Genomic DNA, 17543 nt, shown 5'->3' with positions numbered 1-17543 from the left:
TGGCCACCTTTTCCATTCATGTGGCTTTCTTTTCTTGTGATATCTTTTTCTGGCTTTGTTATTAGAGTAATGCTGGTCTCATAAAAAAGAGTTTGGAAATATTCCCATGACTTTAATTTTTTTGAATCCTTTGTTGAGAATTGGCATTTGTTCTTTAAACATTGTAGAATTTATTAGTAAGGCCATCAGGGCCTGGGCTTTTCTTTGTTGTGAGGGGTTTTTATTACTGCTTCAGTGGTCTCATTATTGGAATCTTCAGAGTTTCTACTTCTTCATGGTTCAGTCTGGGCAGGTTGTATGTCTAGAAATTTTTCCATTTCTTCTAGATCATCCAATTTTACACATATTATTGGTCACATTAGTCTTTTACAATCCTTTGTATTTCTGAGGCATCAGTTATAATGTCTCCTCTTCTATTTCTGATTCTGTTTATTTGCTCTTTTCTCTTAATTTGTTCTTTTTGGTCCATTTATTTGAGCCATCACATGAAATTCCTTGCAGTCTTTCTCCTCTTCTTTGTGTTTATTTAAATGTAGAACATTGAAGGAGTAGCTGGGGGAGGTTTGCCACAGGATGTAGAGCTAATGGTGCTCTTACCTTTCACTGATGTGCATTTTTTAAATGTAATTTTCTGTCCACAAGTATTTTAGAAGGAAAGCTGGTATCATTGTATAGAAATGCTTAGAAAATGCTATGTAGCAATACATCTTTGCCCTTGCAATAAGTTAAAAAAAGAATTTATTCTTTAAGACTATAAAATTTATCCTTAGTGCATGGCACTAAATGAATAAATAATAAACATATCTTTTATTTTAAAAATTATTTAAAAAAATATACAACATACAGCATGCAGTCCACTATATATGGACAATAATTTTAAATGATCATATCTTCCTTTTAAAAATATTTTGTATTGCATAGTGAATCAATATGAAATTTAACTGGCAGAAGTTTTAAGGGAATGGAGGAAAGTTGGGATCTATCATTTATCTTTCTAAGTAGTTGGTTGAATGATGTATCATTAAATTTCTTTATTTAACAAAAATTAAAAAATAGCTTTTTAATAGAAAATTATGCAATAATATTGTTGTGTATTATTTTCTTATTAAAATTCATGCACTGAATGTAGAAGAGAAAAAAAAACAGGTGTATGTATAATCCATTTAACTAATGTGGCCACTTGTAATCTGAATGCAGTTAATCATTAAAATTTATCCATCCCAGATTTTGTTATTATGTTTTAGTCTAATGAAGAAATTATCCCATTGGTGACAAGAAATTATTTTTTCCACTGCCCAGCATCTCAAGTTATACCACCAACATTTTTATAGGAGAAGTGGAATTTGCAGTTGGATATACTCTGATATATTTTATAAACAATTTTTCAGAAACAGTAGCAATATTTTGAAAGGTATATGCAGTTTTGATTGAGAACCATTAAGATGCATTTGAGGGGTTGGCTTCTTTGTTATTTGGTTCCTGATGCTGCTGCTTTTCTAAATGATCGATTTTATAAGTACTGGAGTATACTGGATAATTTAAAATTATTGCAAGCAATTGTCCATTTTGCAGTGAAATTTGATGTGCTTACAATATATTAAATACATTTATATATTTTCTTTGATATTCAATGGCACACATACACATATGAGGTAGCAAAAATGGTAGTCACACATTTTGTTCTGCTGCTTCTGATTGTACACTATTTTCAGCTTTAATTTCTCATTATCAGAAAAGAAAATTTCTGGGAGTACTTGAGCAGTGATATTCACCAATGAGTTATGTAGCACTTTTTCTAGGATTGTAAACTTAACTGTCTGATATTGTGTTTCCAAATAATGTCATGTTCTCAAGTACTTGGGGTGAAGGTTTCAACATACCTTCTTTTTATTTTTAAGGGAGGGAGGTTCAGGGCACAATTCCACTCAAACCTGTGCCCAACCCTATTTAGAAATATGGAAGTGGATGTTGGCATTTTGATTAGACTGAGGCATTGAGCATGTCATCAAATCTCCTCTGAGGTCTCCCTTTATACCACCCCACAGAACCTTTACTTAAAATATTTCTCAACCTCAAACATTATACATCCCTCCCCAAATGTACTCATCTAAATCTTGCTCAGTCATTCCAAACACATCTCAAACAAACTTCCTCAGGGATGTCACTCGGACCAGGACATATTAAATCAGGTCTCCTTCTGAATGCTGCCATGGCCTTGATATCTGGTCTATGAAGTTATGGTGTCTTGTATTTATACATTTATCAACATCATGGTGATTTGACTGGTGTCTTTGTCCTTTAATGGGACAAAACTTAACTAAATGCAGAAGCTCTAACTCTTTTCTCATTGTTATATTTATTGTCCAGGACAGAGCCTGACCAAAAAAAAGAAAGAGAAAGAAAACAAAAGTTCTAGGGTGATTCATTGAATAGATGAATGAATGTGTTTATATTTGTGTGAAAGAAAAAGAAATGGTCGCATACTTTGGTTTACATATAACATAAAAGAATGCAAAGATGGGAATATAAGAAAAAAGGAAAACCACAGAAGCTTAGAAAAAGCAACCTAGAAGTAGGGTAATATAACATCATCCCATCATGTAATGCAGTAACTTCAGGAACGTAACCTGGAAACATAAAGAACAATTCTAAACAGATGTCTGGTGTGTCCCGACATTGTGACAAACAGTTAAGTTCTCTGGAGTCATAGGCTCTGGGTTTGAACTGCAGTTCATCATTTACTCTCAGTGTGAACATCCTCACATTACTGAATCTGTTTCTTCATTCACAAAATGAGAGTAGTAATGGCACCTATTTCATAGTTTTAACTTAGATCACTCAGATAAATCACCCAGCAAATATAATTATTTATGGTGCTTGAGCTCAATCTTGAAAGATAGTACTTGTAAGGAAAGGCATTCAGATGAAAGCATTTTTTATTTTAAATATAGGTGTTAAGCAAAATTCTCAGAAAAGTCTCCAAAAATTATCTTTTTTTTTTTTTTTGAGACAGAGTCGCACTTTGTCACCCTTGGTAGAGAGCTATGGCATCACAGCTCACAGTAACCTCCAGTTCTTGGGCTTAGGTGATTCTCTTGCCTCCGCCTCCCAAGTAGCTGGGACTACTGGCGCCCACCACAATGCCCGGCTATTTTTGTTGTTGTTGCTGTTGCAGTTTGGCCAGGGCTAGGTTCGAACCTGCCACCCTCAGTATATGGGTCCAGGGCCCTACCCACTGAGCCACAGCCATGCCCTCCAAAAATTATTAATAGGGACAAAGGGCACAGCAAGCAGGACGCTGCACCTACCAAAGGCACAAGGCTTTCCCTCTGTCGTGAAGTAGGCGTCAGAAAACCAGCACGAGGTCAACACGTCTGGAAACCAGGCCAAAACAGTTTAGGGACATTTAATTTTCAGAGTTAAGAGAAAGACAGTGAGCTGGCCAGGCGTGGTGGCTCACGGCTATAGTCCTGGCACTCTGGGTGGATTGCATTGCTTGAGCTCAGGAATTCCAGACAAGCCTGGGCAAAAGCAAGACACTATCTCTACTAAAAAACCCAGAAAAACTAGTTGGGAGTTGTAGGTGCATGTGGTCCCAGCTACTTGGGAGGGTGAAATAAGAGAATTGCTTGAGCGCAGGAGTTTGAGGTTGCTGTGAGCTATGATGATACCATGGCACTCTACGCAGGGAGACAGAGTCTGACTAAAATAAAAAAAAAAAAAAAAAAAAAAAAAAATGCCTTTCAGTCTTTAATGTGGATATTACTATATGCGGATCACTTGAGGCACTTATAAATATGAAAACTCTGATTCAATAGGTTTGAGGATAGGCCTGAAATCCCCCATTTTTGTTGATCTTTGGACCAACTTTAACCATCAAGGCTTTCACATACACACTGAAACAGCAAGGTCATCTTAAATGCTGTATTTGTCATCAGTCCAAATTATCCTTGGGATTCTGTGAAATGTTGGTAAAACAACTAAAAATAGGATATTGAACTAAAAGATATTAGTTATGCAAATTATTGTAGCAGCTCATCAAGACTGGGGAACCTGGTTGAGCAACTTTGCTCATAAGTAATAGCATAGTAATAGTTATTGCAAATGTAATCACATGTATGTCATTTTCTTCAACAATTCCATGACCAAGAGAAAAAATTCAGACTTTCATGTAAGAGAGAAACAAAATGCTATGTTTTATTAAGCAATTGTGATTTTATATATTTCTGGGCAATGAGATATTTTAAGAAAGCAAGATTTTGTTTGACTGTAAGTAAATTGGCAGTATTTTAAATGGAGTAGTAGTTTATAATTCTTACAAAAAAATTCTGTCATAGAGGAAAAACAGGAGATGGTAGTTAATTTGAAACACTAATATATTTATTTTAAATTATATTGCTCTATTAACAACATTGTATCAGATGAACAATGTCTAGAATCACTTCAGAAGTCACTGGATGGCAGCCTACATATACCTCAGATTTACTGAGACATTAGAATTTCATTTCATGAATACCAAATGCTCATTTGTAGCTTGGACAGTTTTTATAGGTCTTCTAATTTGATTCTGTGGGTGTTGGAAAATTGGCAGCATATTGTCAGTCCCTAAGTCTTCACAAGATAGTTGATGCTAAAATATGTAAATGGAAAAAAACTCAATATAACTGGGGAATGAAGGCATATTTACCAAATGGATTTTCTCTAATCTGTATACTTTCAAATACATTTAGGAATAAATAATCCTGAGCATATACTACATGTTCTTCAATCCTGACAGATCCTAAGAGGATGCCTCATCTGAAATTCCAGAAAGGTACAGTAAATTCACAGACCTGATTATCATTTCATCAATAGCCAATGTAAGTAATTTATGGTGATTAAAACACAGGAAAGCTGAGAAGCAATTTGTTCCATATACAAATTTTTTATGCATGATGAGCTGATATTCAAACAGTTAAAGTAAGCAATGATGAAAAAAACAACTGAATTGTAGTTTAAAAGTTCAATAATTAACAATATAGAATGTAATTTTAATACACCTTTCCACCTACAAATATGCACAAACACTCACATATACATAAACTGCATTTACATTTTCTTTCCACCTTTATGGTTTGAAATCGTTTTAGCTTGGGCAATAAAATATTTTAAACCCTGCAAATTCAAAGGAAATCAAGGAATCACTGCTTGAGCCCTTAAAAGGATTTGCATTTTCTTTGTAGAAAGTGCAAAAAACTGAATCTTAAGCTATAGATTTTTTAATTCCAGGCTCACAGAAGGCATGTGTAGCATGTAGCTCTGAATGCAGGCTAGCCTGAAAATTAAAAATAAGCTGTGTTGAAATCCTCACTGTAAAATTTCACAGCTGTAGTAACATTGAAAAAATCAGTTAAATCACAGTGTGTTTGTTTTTCATATGTAAATTGGGGAAAGCAATTATTACCTCATAGGGATTTTATGTAGATTAAATTACACAGTAAATATATAACTATCTTACACACTACACAGTATAAATTATAGACGAAAAATAAACATTAATTAATTTTAACTGATCTGTACCAATCCCATTGTGTTGTTTAGAGAATTAAATTATTTGCTTTGGTTTCTCATTTGTAAATTAGTAAACAATATACTTGATATGGTTTCTGCAGAACTAGTAAATAAAAAGTTAAAGGTGATAGGCATATATTATAGCTGAAAATAAAGACAGGACATCAAGAAGTAAGGTAATTCTGGACATAGCATAAATTATTTTATATGGATTTACCAGAGATCTAGAAATTGTCGAAATTAATTAACAAACATGGCAGCAAGGACATTTCAGGACCTAATCTGAACGTGAAAGCTCTGAGTGATCAAGGTACGTGCTGTATACAACCCAAAATAAGGAGGGAGCTGAGTCGTAAGATGCAGAAACGCGTGCCATCCCAATCTATGCCACAATCTGCAGTTCAAATTTCTTGTGACCTTACAATTATTTTCCTTTTCCTGATTTTCTCTCCTATAGTACATTTCCAAATGGCAAACAAAATAACTTTTTAAAAATTCCAATAAGTTCCTGTAACCTCCCTGCTCAAAATCCTTCAATGTCTTCTCCTGCTCTTTGGAATAAAAATCTAGATTCCCACTAAGACCTCCAAGGTTGTGTCTCCTCTGGCCCCACCTGTCTCTTCAAACTTTATACGCTGCCCCTCTGCTTCTCACTTGTGTACTCTGACCCCAAAGCTTTCTCACTGTTAGCTTTAACACACTTACAGTTTCATTTGATATTATTTTACATAAATTGTGTTTATATTTTAACTGTGTATTCCCAGTTTCTCAAGAAGCCCCCTTCAATAGTTATTGAATACATTAATCAATCTCAAGTCAGCGTTAGTACACATTGTACAGCCTAGCTAACTGAATTGAATTGAACATATAATATTCAGCACAGCCGATTTTGTACTTACACTCTTCACTGAGTGCGTACTACCAATATGGCACAGGGACAGGAGCTATGATAAAATATAAATATTGAGGACATCTTCTTTTCCTCAAACACCTTATAATCTCTTGGAAGAAAAGAGCCCAGCTGTAATATAGTTAATCAGTGCTGTAAAACTTATTGTGTGTGCAATTTACTGAGTGTGCAACAAAAAATAAATTCAGAAAATTTATTCTTATTCAGGAGAAGATATCTGCGTTAGGTCTTAAATACACATACTATTTATTGTCATCATCACAGTATTATTGTCCAAGCAATATTAAAACGTCATTAATGAAAATCAAAATAAATGTGAGAACCACCTAAAACCCCAACATTTCAAAGGTGAAATATTTGATTTTTCCTCCTTATGATCTGTTTATGCATTCATACTATTTACACGTTTGCAATTGGGTTTTACATTGAACTTTTTCTTCTATATTTTAATTTAATAGCCATAAAGTGTTTCTTAACTATTCACAATTTTCAATTTGATGACTGTGTAGTAATCCAGAGTTGATGAATCTGAATTTACCTATCTTGTTTCTTTTTATTGGCTATTTAGGTTTATTGTCATTATTCCACACAAGATGAATACTCTTGTAATTAACATGTTTAGGTACGTGGTTCCTTTCTATTCAGTATAATTTCAGTAGTGAAAAAGAGAAAAATCTCATTCTAGAAGTAGGAGACATACAAAGAAAGTCAGGAGACATCCAAAGGTAAGCCAGGCATAGAATAATTCCTGCAACTTGCAATAAGAGGGTTCAGTTGTCTCAAATCCCAGATGAGGACACTGAGGGTCAGAGAAGCTGGGGATGTTTCACACACGACAGCGCTGGTCAGCAGCAGCGGAAGGACAGAGCTCTGTCAGCTCATCTCTGTAGCTACACAATCTAATTATGGAAGCTGCACATCATTTAGGATCTGGGTTTCAGCCTTTGGCTTCCTAATAATGTCCGTTTAATGCTCATCTTTTTAGTCTGTCACACGATTCACACGATTGCTGAATCGTGCTTTATGTTTGATATTTGATGGTCCAGCTTATTTATCACAAGTGTACTTATGGCATCCAATCGTGAAGATATATATGTGGTATTTATTATATATAATTCCCTTCTTTACTCTTTCTTTGTTTCATGTGATTTTTAAAAATGTACTATAAGGACTTACGGTATAGTAAGACTTACCTACTGTGCAGGGGTATGTGTGGGTTTGTGTGATCATTCATTAGACTGTCACTGGATAGAACTTAGCTGTCTTTGCAGTGCGGTCTCCACTTCCAGAAATATATAAACTAAATTTCAAATATTCAATGACAAGGATACTTTATAAACACATCATATGTGATAGTTTGTTATCATCATGATTCCTATGCAAAAGAAGTAAATTCTTCACCAGTGGTGAGGTGATAGTGCTGATAAATGCAATCTCAAGCAACAATAAAACTTTCACAGTCTAAATACTTCTATTCATTTATTCACTGCATTCAGAGGCATAATCCTTTCCTTTAATTTCATTAGAACGTTTAGGTCAATGTGCATTACCTTCCCAATAACATCTTTAAATTCAACCATCATTTTTAGGCTCTGACGAATTATGTTGCTTTCTGACCTTTGTGATTTCCTTAAAGAAAAAAAATCAATTTGCCTGAAATGATTGCTTGTTTTCTCTGGAAGGTCTGTATATCCTTTCTGCACAGAGAGCATATGTAGAACTCTACAATCAAGAAAACATTTATTTCATATAAATCCCAACACCTTTGATAGAACCATTGGTGATATCAGTAATAGGATTCTGACCAAGATGAGTTGGGAAATTTTTTGCAAATCTAATCCTTAATAACACTATATACAATACATTTCTTAGAGCACAGACCCTCCAATGTAATCATGGATTCAGAGCAGCCTAAGTTATGGTATTTTGTAGATGCGGGCATTTTTTTTTAATACATAGGAATTATTGTGCAGAGAGAAGATGTGACCTGAAAAATTTAAAAGGAAAAATTTCAGCATTTTTCATTATGTGGAAACTAAGTAGATTCAAGCAGAGAGCTGTTCTTATAAAATCACTCCTCAAATTACATCACATGATGCTAAATAACATTCTGCAATGGATTTATGTAACACATGAGCTATTTTTCAAAGTATGAAAGATGCAGTTTGGTTATGCTTGGACAGAACAAAATCAAATAAAAAAAATTAAGAATAATGTATTATATAGATAAAATATATAAAGATATATTAGGAAAATATATGGAGATATATTATGTATTATATGGATAAAATATTATATATATATGTTATGTAGATAAAATATATAGAAACATATTACATAGATAAAATATAAGGGATATCTGGGCTCATCACAGATACTCAAATAAGTGCTTGATAGATTTAAAATTAATAAATAAACATTGTGTTCCTTTTTCTTTTTTATTTCAAAATATTACAGGGTACATGTGTTTAAGTTACATAATTTTCTTTTGTATATTTTAAGAGAGAGTTATAAGTGTGCCTTCACCCAGATTGTGCCAGTTAGATGTGAATTTATTTACCCACCCCCTGCCCCCCTCTCCCCCCTGTAGATTTCAGTTAAGTTTTACTTTCATGTGAGCACGTAACTGTTTATCTACTAGTTCCAACTGAGTATTGAGTGCATGTGCTCATTTTTCCATCCTTGCAACCCTTCACTTAGAAGAGTGGTCTCCAGTTCCATCCTGATTGTTACAGAAGATACTGGACCACCGTTTTTCATATGGTTGAGTAGGACTCCATGGGGCACATACACCACATGTATTGATGGACACTTAGGGTTTTTGCACATCTTTGCAATTGTGAATTGTATAGCTATAAACATTCAAGTGTGTATTTTTGATAAAATAACATTTTTTCCCTTTGGGTAAATACCTCTCAGAGGGACTGCTGGATCAAATGGTTGCTTTACTTTTTGTTTTTTGAGGTTCCTCCACATTACTTTCCATAGAGATTGTACTAGTCTGCAGTCCCACCAACAGTGTACAAGTGTTCCTTTCTCCCAGCATCCATGCCAGCACTTGTTGTTTTGGGACTTTTTTTTTCTTTTTTTTGAAAAACAAGAAGCGCCCTTTGTTAAGGGGTGGTTTTCCTTTATGCATAATTTTGCTTTTAAAAAAGATGACTGTTACAATCAGGTATGTAATCACTTAGATACCTCTAAGTTCTGTTAAAAAATGTTCTTTTAGAAAATCCAATTTAATCATCTCATTCTTTTTTTCAATGATTTTCTCCAAATAGTGATAGAAGTACTCTTTGATGGAGAGAATGCAGAAAAATGTTTTGACTGTCCCCAAATTGTGTATTTATAATAAAGGTTTGGCTCCAAGGAGCCTAGCTCTAATTAGTGAAGTAGGCCCAGTTTAGAAAGTGGCCATGAGGTGGTAACTACCAACTGTACTAGCCATTATCAAAAATGAATAATTTTAGGTATCTTTGTTTTGGGTTTCTGTGGTTTAGATGCATCCAAAATTTCTTCATAGTCTGCACTCATTCCCTTTATCCAGCAACCAATGGTGACCACTCAATCTGAATTCTAACTTTCAGGGCAATCTTTCTTTAAATGTTTCACAGAGGCACAAAGTTTGCAACCACCACCATCAGCTTAGAGGCCTTTGGGATTATCAGTACAAGAATCTAGACAGGTGTCCCATTTCCCCACAAACAAAACATTTTGCAAAAGGTAATTCACCAACAGCTGGATCTACCTTAGCCTTAACCTTGGTTATTTCATGCTCTGTGGACCCACACAGGTAACATATTCCAGTGCCTATATCTTGATTTTCAAGGGCAGCAGGGCAATCTGCAATTCCAAGACCGGGTTTTCTACAATGGAAACATACCATTGCGTTTTTCTTTGCTGCTTGTCTTTTTAATCATCTTCCTTCCCATCAACTTTCTTTCTTTAAAGCAACTGCAATTTCTTCCCTTACTTCCTGAATGTTTGATGCTATGATCTCCCCATTGTGAACCATCTGTGAATTCTGTCTTAAGTATTCCATGAATCCATTCACATCTTTATTTAAGTATTCTTTTTTCTTTTTGTTCTTTTTGTGTTTTGCTTGGGGTGCATCATTTTTAAGGGATAGACTATTGGTTCCAACGTGTTTATGCTTTGGTAGGTTTTGGCTTGTTCCCTCAAGGATTGCTTCTTCATGTCCTCCCATGATGTTGCAGACAAGGGCCTCTTACTCTTTGTGGTAGTAATGCGTGCCCACTGAGTCATAGTTTCATCAGATGTACCTTAGCAATCATGCATGGATCCTCCAGAGCAGCTCTGTTTTGGGACTTTTTGATTTAAAAAAAAGTCATTCTTACTGGGGTTAGGTGATATCTCAACATCTCTAATTATAGGAGAAATGTAAATCAAAATAACAGCTAGGTATTATATTCTTTATTCTAACTGAGTTTAACTTGTCTATTAAAACCTATAGTTAAAAAAAACATACAGTCTTACAAGTAGAAAATACTTTGCCTAGGAGTTCAACTCCATTTTCTTTAGTTGAGGATTAAAACTTCATCCAAGTTAGGGTGTAGATTGAGATTACAATTCCTGTTTTTTGCTGTACTTTACTGTATTTTATTTTATTTTTACTTTCTTTGCGTGTATGGCTCTGTAGATTGCATTGGCTACTTGGTACTCAGTTTGATCATCTTGAAATCTAAATCTTGCCTTATTCTCTATAGAAGCAGGACTTGACTTTAGCTGCTCCAAGAAAAGGAGGTTTATTAGAAACATATCACAGACTCATATGAGACTCAATGGGAGACTAAAAGACAAGGTAAGTCTGTGTGGAAAATTTTTAAAAGCTGAAAAGGAAAGTAGACCTCTTACATTAGCATCAGGCAAATCATTTGCTTTTGAGTTGGGAGACATCTTCTCAATACACGTAAGAGCTTGCAGTTCTATTTTAGTCTATTTATCCTCATCCTGAAACCTTCTATACATAAACAAGTTTTTTCTCATTAAACAATGGAAAACCAATTAAGATTCCTTTCTGGATCTAGCTACTCAAGACCTTATGTAATTAATATAAGCACAGCAAATTAAACTGTAGGGGGGTTGATTTAGTTGATGGCTGTGGTTTCTTTTCGTAGTATTATCAAGAACACATGTATATATAGAATAATTGGGTTGGCCTTCATTAAAAAAACACCTCATTTTTCTATAGATCAAGGTTCTATAGCAAGAGAAAAATAATATTAAAACCATTAAGTTGAAATAATAGGGTTTTAGCTTTTAGGCATACAAATAAAGAGTCAGAGATAATTTTGCTAAAGTGTAGATTACCATGAATTGCATTTTGCCAAGAAAATGACATGGCTTAAAAGTTTGCAATGTGATTAAAGTTTCTCATTAAACTCATTAGAACGTGAATGTTTAGAAAGGATCAGTCATTCCTTAGGATAATGGAAACTTTTATTTTCCTGTGCCTTGGAAGTCAGTATGTCCTAAGTTTATCATTAGCTAACAATAGTTAGCATATGTCTCTTTCTGGTCCCTTAATAGCATTGTGGAAAAGCTTTGGTCTTTTTGAACCAGTATCATGTCTGCCTCTCACATATAGACTACAAAGATACTCTAAATTCCATGACCCTGGAATTAATACTTTCTGAGAAGGGACACAAACAAAAGGGCTTCAAGGGGCAGAGGAGGAAAACCTTGATTTCTGAGCCTAGAAGTCTGGAGGCCCATAAGAAAGTAAGCATGCGTTAACCTCTTTAGCAATGTCCAATAAAAAGAGACAGTTAATGACCGATGGAAAAGGGCAATACCGCCTGGCGGCTAGGAGAGGCCAATGAAAGACTGGCAACCAATTTCAAAAGGAAAGGGTATTTATACCCCTACAGGCCTTTGCCTCTCTATCTCTCTTACCTTTTCTCCATGAGAAGGACCTACTTTCTTTGGACGTGCTAGAAGTTGTATTTGCTATTCCTAACTAAAATTTCTCTGTTGCACTGAAACTTGCACACGTTACTTTGCTGTCTATTCACGCTGCCTGTGCTGCTCCAGTTTTATTTTCAGTTTCCACTCATGTTTGCTTTTAATTATCACCGTGCCTCAGTTGAACTTTCTAGCTCAACCTACTAATCAAACTAGGTTAACTGGGTTCAGGGAACTGGGACCCTAACACTTTCTTTCCTTAATATCAACGTATGGAAATTACCCTTACTCAAGGGGATCTTTAAATTCACAACTTTAATAATTGCATTTACTATTAAAATATTTTTAAGTTCTCAAATTAATAAAAATGCCACACTTAACATCCGCTTAGTATGTTTAACAGAGATGCTTATCATTTCTTCCCTGTACCTACACTTTCTTCTTAGGAAACAGAGCTCTGGGGAGGCAGCCCTACCATTCCATCTCAACACAAGAAGCAAATCAGATAAGTAACTGGATTTAATTGTGTAAATAAAAATTTCTTAAACATTTACAGTACATACATTAAATTATTTAGCTATAGTCACCCAACTCTGGAACTTGTTCAAGCCATGGAACTATGGCAGTAATTTTGGGTTAACTAGAATGTGGTCCTGTGAAAGAAGATGAGTGTAAAGAACAGCAGCTGATTTGAGGAAAGAAAAGAACAAAGCAGAAACTTTCCAATTATATGTTTTCTTATCTCCCAGAATTTTTTTACCTTCTTAAAGGACTTCTGAACACAACTAGTTATGCCATAATTATAAACTCATTATGATTATTTCAAAATGATTGCCTTGGTTTCAGTCTATATCATGATTGGGATTTTCTCCTCCTCAGAAATTTACTCAATATTTATAACTCCAAGGCCTAGCAGTAGATACTCAATCATTGTTTTTAACAGAATTAATAAATGAATTATTTTTGTTAAGATAATATATGATAGGAGGAATTTCTGGGCTAAAGTTATAATCATTTGAATTTATTGAATTAAATTGTCAATTAGCTTTCCAAAAGAGTTGACATTTTTTATTTTTCCATTAACAGTGTGGAAGAATTCTGCTTTGAACACATTCTTACCATCTTTAAATATTAAAATTTTAAAAAGTAATTTGATTGACAACAACCATGTTGTCTTGATCCTAAAGGAATTCAGAAAATTTTACCCCAAAATATGACTCTCTCATATAAAGAATATTTTAAATTGAAGACCATTCAAAGTCAAGAATATTGGAAGGGGTTCTTCCTCTATGGGCATAAACCAGATTGACCCCATCAGAACATGAAAGGGGATAATTAACTTCTCTTCTCCCTTCTTGTTATCTTTGCACATTGCTGGAATGAAGGTCAAAATTTGTAAGCAGACTTGGCACAAGTCATTTAAGTCATAAATACCTATCTCTCAGGTTAATTTACAAGTCAGTCTACTTCTCCTCCATCCATTCATGATTCTTAGCAACCTCCTCCCTAGCAACCATTTTTCCACCTATACTTCTCAAAGGCATGCATGAAAATATCTGAACTCTACTGGAAAATTGGGTTGTCTCTCTGTGATTTCCCCCCACGTGCAGGGTAAATAAAACCTGTCTGTTATTAATATTTATTGTGAATTATAAATTAATTACTTAATTAATTGTGAGTTTATCTATTAGTGAACTTTCAGGGGAAAGGACAAGTTTCCCCTCGCCCCACAAATCTACAGCTCTTTAACAGTGATTTAAACATTTTACCATTCATTCCATACCCTTTGCATTTCCTTTTTATTGTGATATCCTTAGGCCATTAATCTTCTGAAAATCACCATATTTAAAAGTAGCTTAGGAAATAGAATAAATATTGAACCTAAAACACAGTTATCATAGAAAGAGTACTGCCCAAACTTCTGAAAGAGGTATATAGTTCCTCATAGAAACCTTTACACTCTTAAAGATAATTTGTAACATAACATAGGAAACATAGACATATTGTTGACATTGTTGGCAAAAGACAAATCTATGTCATTTCATTGTTGAGATGCAACCAAAACTTTCTGGATTTAACAATGCTGGGTGAAGAAACAAACAGAAATAAACATAAGCAGATATTTTGCTAATCATGATGCATTGACAATTAAAGTGCATCAGACAATTTTATTCATCAAAACGAGAAGAATTGCAGTGAGAAAATTAACTGGTCATTATGAGTAAGTTAGCGTTGGTCATATTGGTCAACATTAAATTAAATGGCAGTGCATTCTTACAAATTGCTGCCTAATACATTCAGAATCAGAGCATTAGGACTGATGCTGTATTGCTGTGGCTCTGTATTACCTTTCCTAGCACAGATGTCACCGTATTTTATAATAATCTTCCTTCCAATATTTAAGCTGTAGTGATGTGCTAAAAACCAACAAGCTGGGTCATGGTGGATTCTGGCTCTGAGAACTAAAATGTGTCAACTGTTACACTTTCCCAAATGGAAGATAAAACACAAATTGGTTTGTAATCATGGTGTAACAATGACAGTATATTAGTGGGATCAACAAATAGATTAATAATTTTGTCTGAAACCATGTTAGGTTCTGAGGTTTTATAGAAACTTCTCAGATTATAAGAAGTTTCACAAACTTCACAAACTCCTCAGATTGTGAAGTTTTATAGAAAGTTTCTAATACTGATCAATGAGAATACCACCATCTGCTTAAAATATATATTGAATCATTAACCTCTGCCAGCCACTATTCTACATGATGGAGAACATGGAGTAAACAAGCAAGACAACTCTTACAGAATTTTATGGCTCTGGAAAAGATAACATTAAATGATTAATTACAATAAAATATGAATGTTGTGTAAAAAAAAGTACAGAGAATGATAGGAGCATGCATTGAGACATTTAACTGGGTCTGGATGATTAAGGAAGCTTCCTGCTGTTACCAGACAGAGGGTCCAGCCACCTGTCACTGTCAGCCAATATGCAGAGACAGGGATAGGATAGATCCATTAAATTTTATCTGTCAGAAGGCCAGAGATTCTGGAAAACAGTGAGAGTAGCCTTCCCAAGACTTTTCTGTTTTTCCACTTCCAAAAATCACAGTTTTATATGTAAAAGTTAAAAGCAAGAACTGTACTCGCCCTTGTCTTAAACAACAGTAATTGCCTCAACCTATTACCCATAATAAATAATAATTGACATAACCCATGATCCAAAAATAAATTTCTATTTCAAAAGTTAAATCAATTGCCCCAAACTACTCAAGATATACACTTTTAGGTTAAAGATGAGTTTACAAAACAATAAGAATGGGAGACAGGTAAAAGACGCCTAAAACCTCAACTGGCCAGACTAGCTGTGTCACGTTGGCCCTACCTTAACCAACTACATCTTGTTCACACTATATGTGCTTTCACTGCAAGGAATAAAACATTAACATATATATATGAAGGAAACATAAGAGATGAAAAATATAGGGAAAGCTTTAAGGTAGTTCACTCTTGTTTTCACTAAAAGTTTATGCTCTACTGTTAAACTTTTATAAGATTTTTTAAAAAATCAAGTCATAAAGTCAAAGCTGATCAAAAGATCAAAATGTTCTTTAGAGTTAAACAATTTTTTTCAATTAAATAAATACAAATGCCTCAATGAATAAAATTGCAAAATTTCAATTGATAGAGAACAGTGTTTATGATAGAGAACAAAATTTCAATTGATAGAGAACAGTGGGACAGAAATTCCAAACGAACTTATTCTAAGTTCTTGTAAGACTTACAGATTGACTCAGAAACTGAAACTATTAAAATAAAGCATGAGCCTATTCTTGACTGCCTCTACTGACTTTACTGCCATTCACATAATGGGCTGTTGAATTGAAGCTTAGACCAGGGTGCCAACAAGTAATGTGTGCTACCCATCAAAGTGAAGTGTCAGATTAAATCATTTATTTCAAATAAAGTGGTTAAAAACAGGCTGAAAATTGCTTTCATCATTCTTGAGCTCTTCATCCAGAGAGCCCTGACTTGAAATCTAGGAGATAAGCAGGACTAGAAAATAAAAATGAGAGGTTTTGTCAGTAGGCTTTTGAAAGAAAACTACTGCCCTCTATGAGTTTTACTACCCTCCCTTATTTTCGGAAAAAGGATGAGGGTGGGCATGTGCTGCTTCTTTCACCTCAATTACAAAGGGATACATTTTTAAGGCTCCTTATAAAGAACTTGAAATATATCTTTTGCAGTTTGAAAATAGCATTACATAGGCTACAGAGATAAAGTGGAGAATTGCTTGGGCAGGAAAGCAACAATAAGCTATGACTGCTTCTAGGGAGTGGTTGGACTTCTTAATAGTGGTTGGTTGATCTATGCACGAGTGTTTACCTTGGGGAAAATATAGCCATATGAGAGAAAGAGAGAACCTATGGTTCTTCAAGTCCTATCCAAGATAAATGACTAGAAAGTATGGCAAGACTCTAGAGACTATAAGGTTATGCTGTGAGAAAAAATTATGTATGTAAAGATGATCTAATCATAGGAAGAAACTTCAGCTATTAAAAACAAGTCCTACCTATAGGAATACTGTCTATGGGAAGATGGTGAAGTAGAAAGCACCAGAGTAACTATTTGGTTACTCTTTTGGAGTCTTTTGACTCCAGGGGAAAACTTTGAAGATAAATTGTAGTTAATTTTGGCCATTTCAGCTCTCAGAAAAATAAAAATTACTCATCCTCTAGTCTTCGGCAGACAGCTCTGCTCCTGGAGCAGCTATGCATGGGTTGTGTGAGCAACGTGGGCAAAAAGGACCCTGTAATCCAAATACTGAGAAGGTCTGCTATGATTACTGATTACTGCTTCTGATAACAGAGGTGAAGATGAAGAAGCAGCAACCATCTTTCTTGCACCTCCCTATATTGCCACAAGCCTTTCCCACTAAGAATGAAGTGACTTCCAGGGAATTTAAAGAGTTGTTGCCCGTTGGTGGAAATGAAGAGTAGAGAGAGGGAAGGAGGAAGGGGGTTGGAATCTCAGTATGTGACACATCTTGTACCCTCAATGAATCCCCAACAATTAAAAAAAATGTTAAAAAAGAATTGTTGCCCTTTTTAAATTCCTTCATTTCTTTCCTCTTCTTTTTCTTTTTACTTTTTTTTTTT

At 34.6% G+C, this 17543-nt stretch overlaps 1 pseudogene; it reads right to left on the bottom strand.

The window, feature by feature from the left end:
• Nucleotides 1-9907: 9907 nt before the first annotated feature.
• On the bottom strand, nt 9908-10723 carry LOC100959375 (annotated as a pseudogene).
• Between the last annotated feature and the right edge of the window lie 6820 nt (nt 10724-17543).

This window comes from Otolemur garnettii, unplaced genomic scaffold (assembly GCF_000181295.1).
Source record: "Otolemur garnettii isolate 467f Iridium unplaced genomic scaffold, OtoGar3 scaffold00142, whole genome shotgun sequence".
Lineage (NCBI taxonomy): Eukaryota > Metazoa > Chordata > Mammalia > Primates > Galagidae > Otolemur > Otolemur garnettii.
Note: the sequence above shows the minus strand (reverse complement) of the source record. Positions and strands in the feature narration are given on the sequence as shown.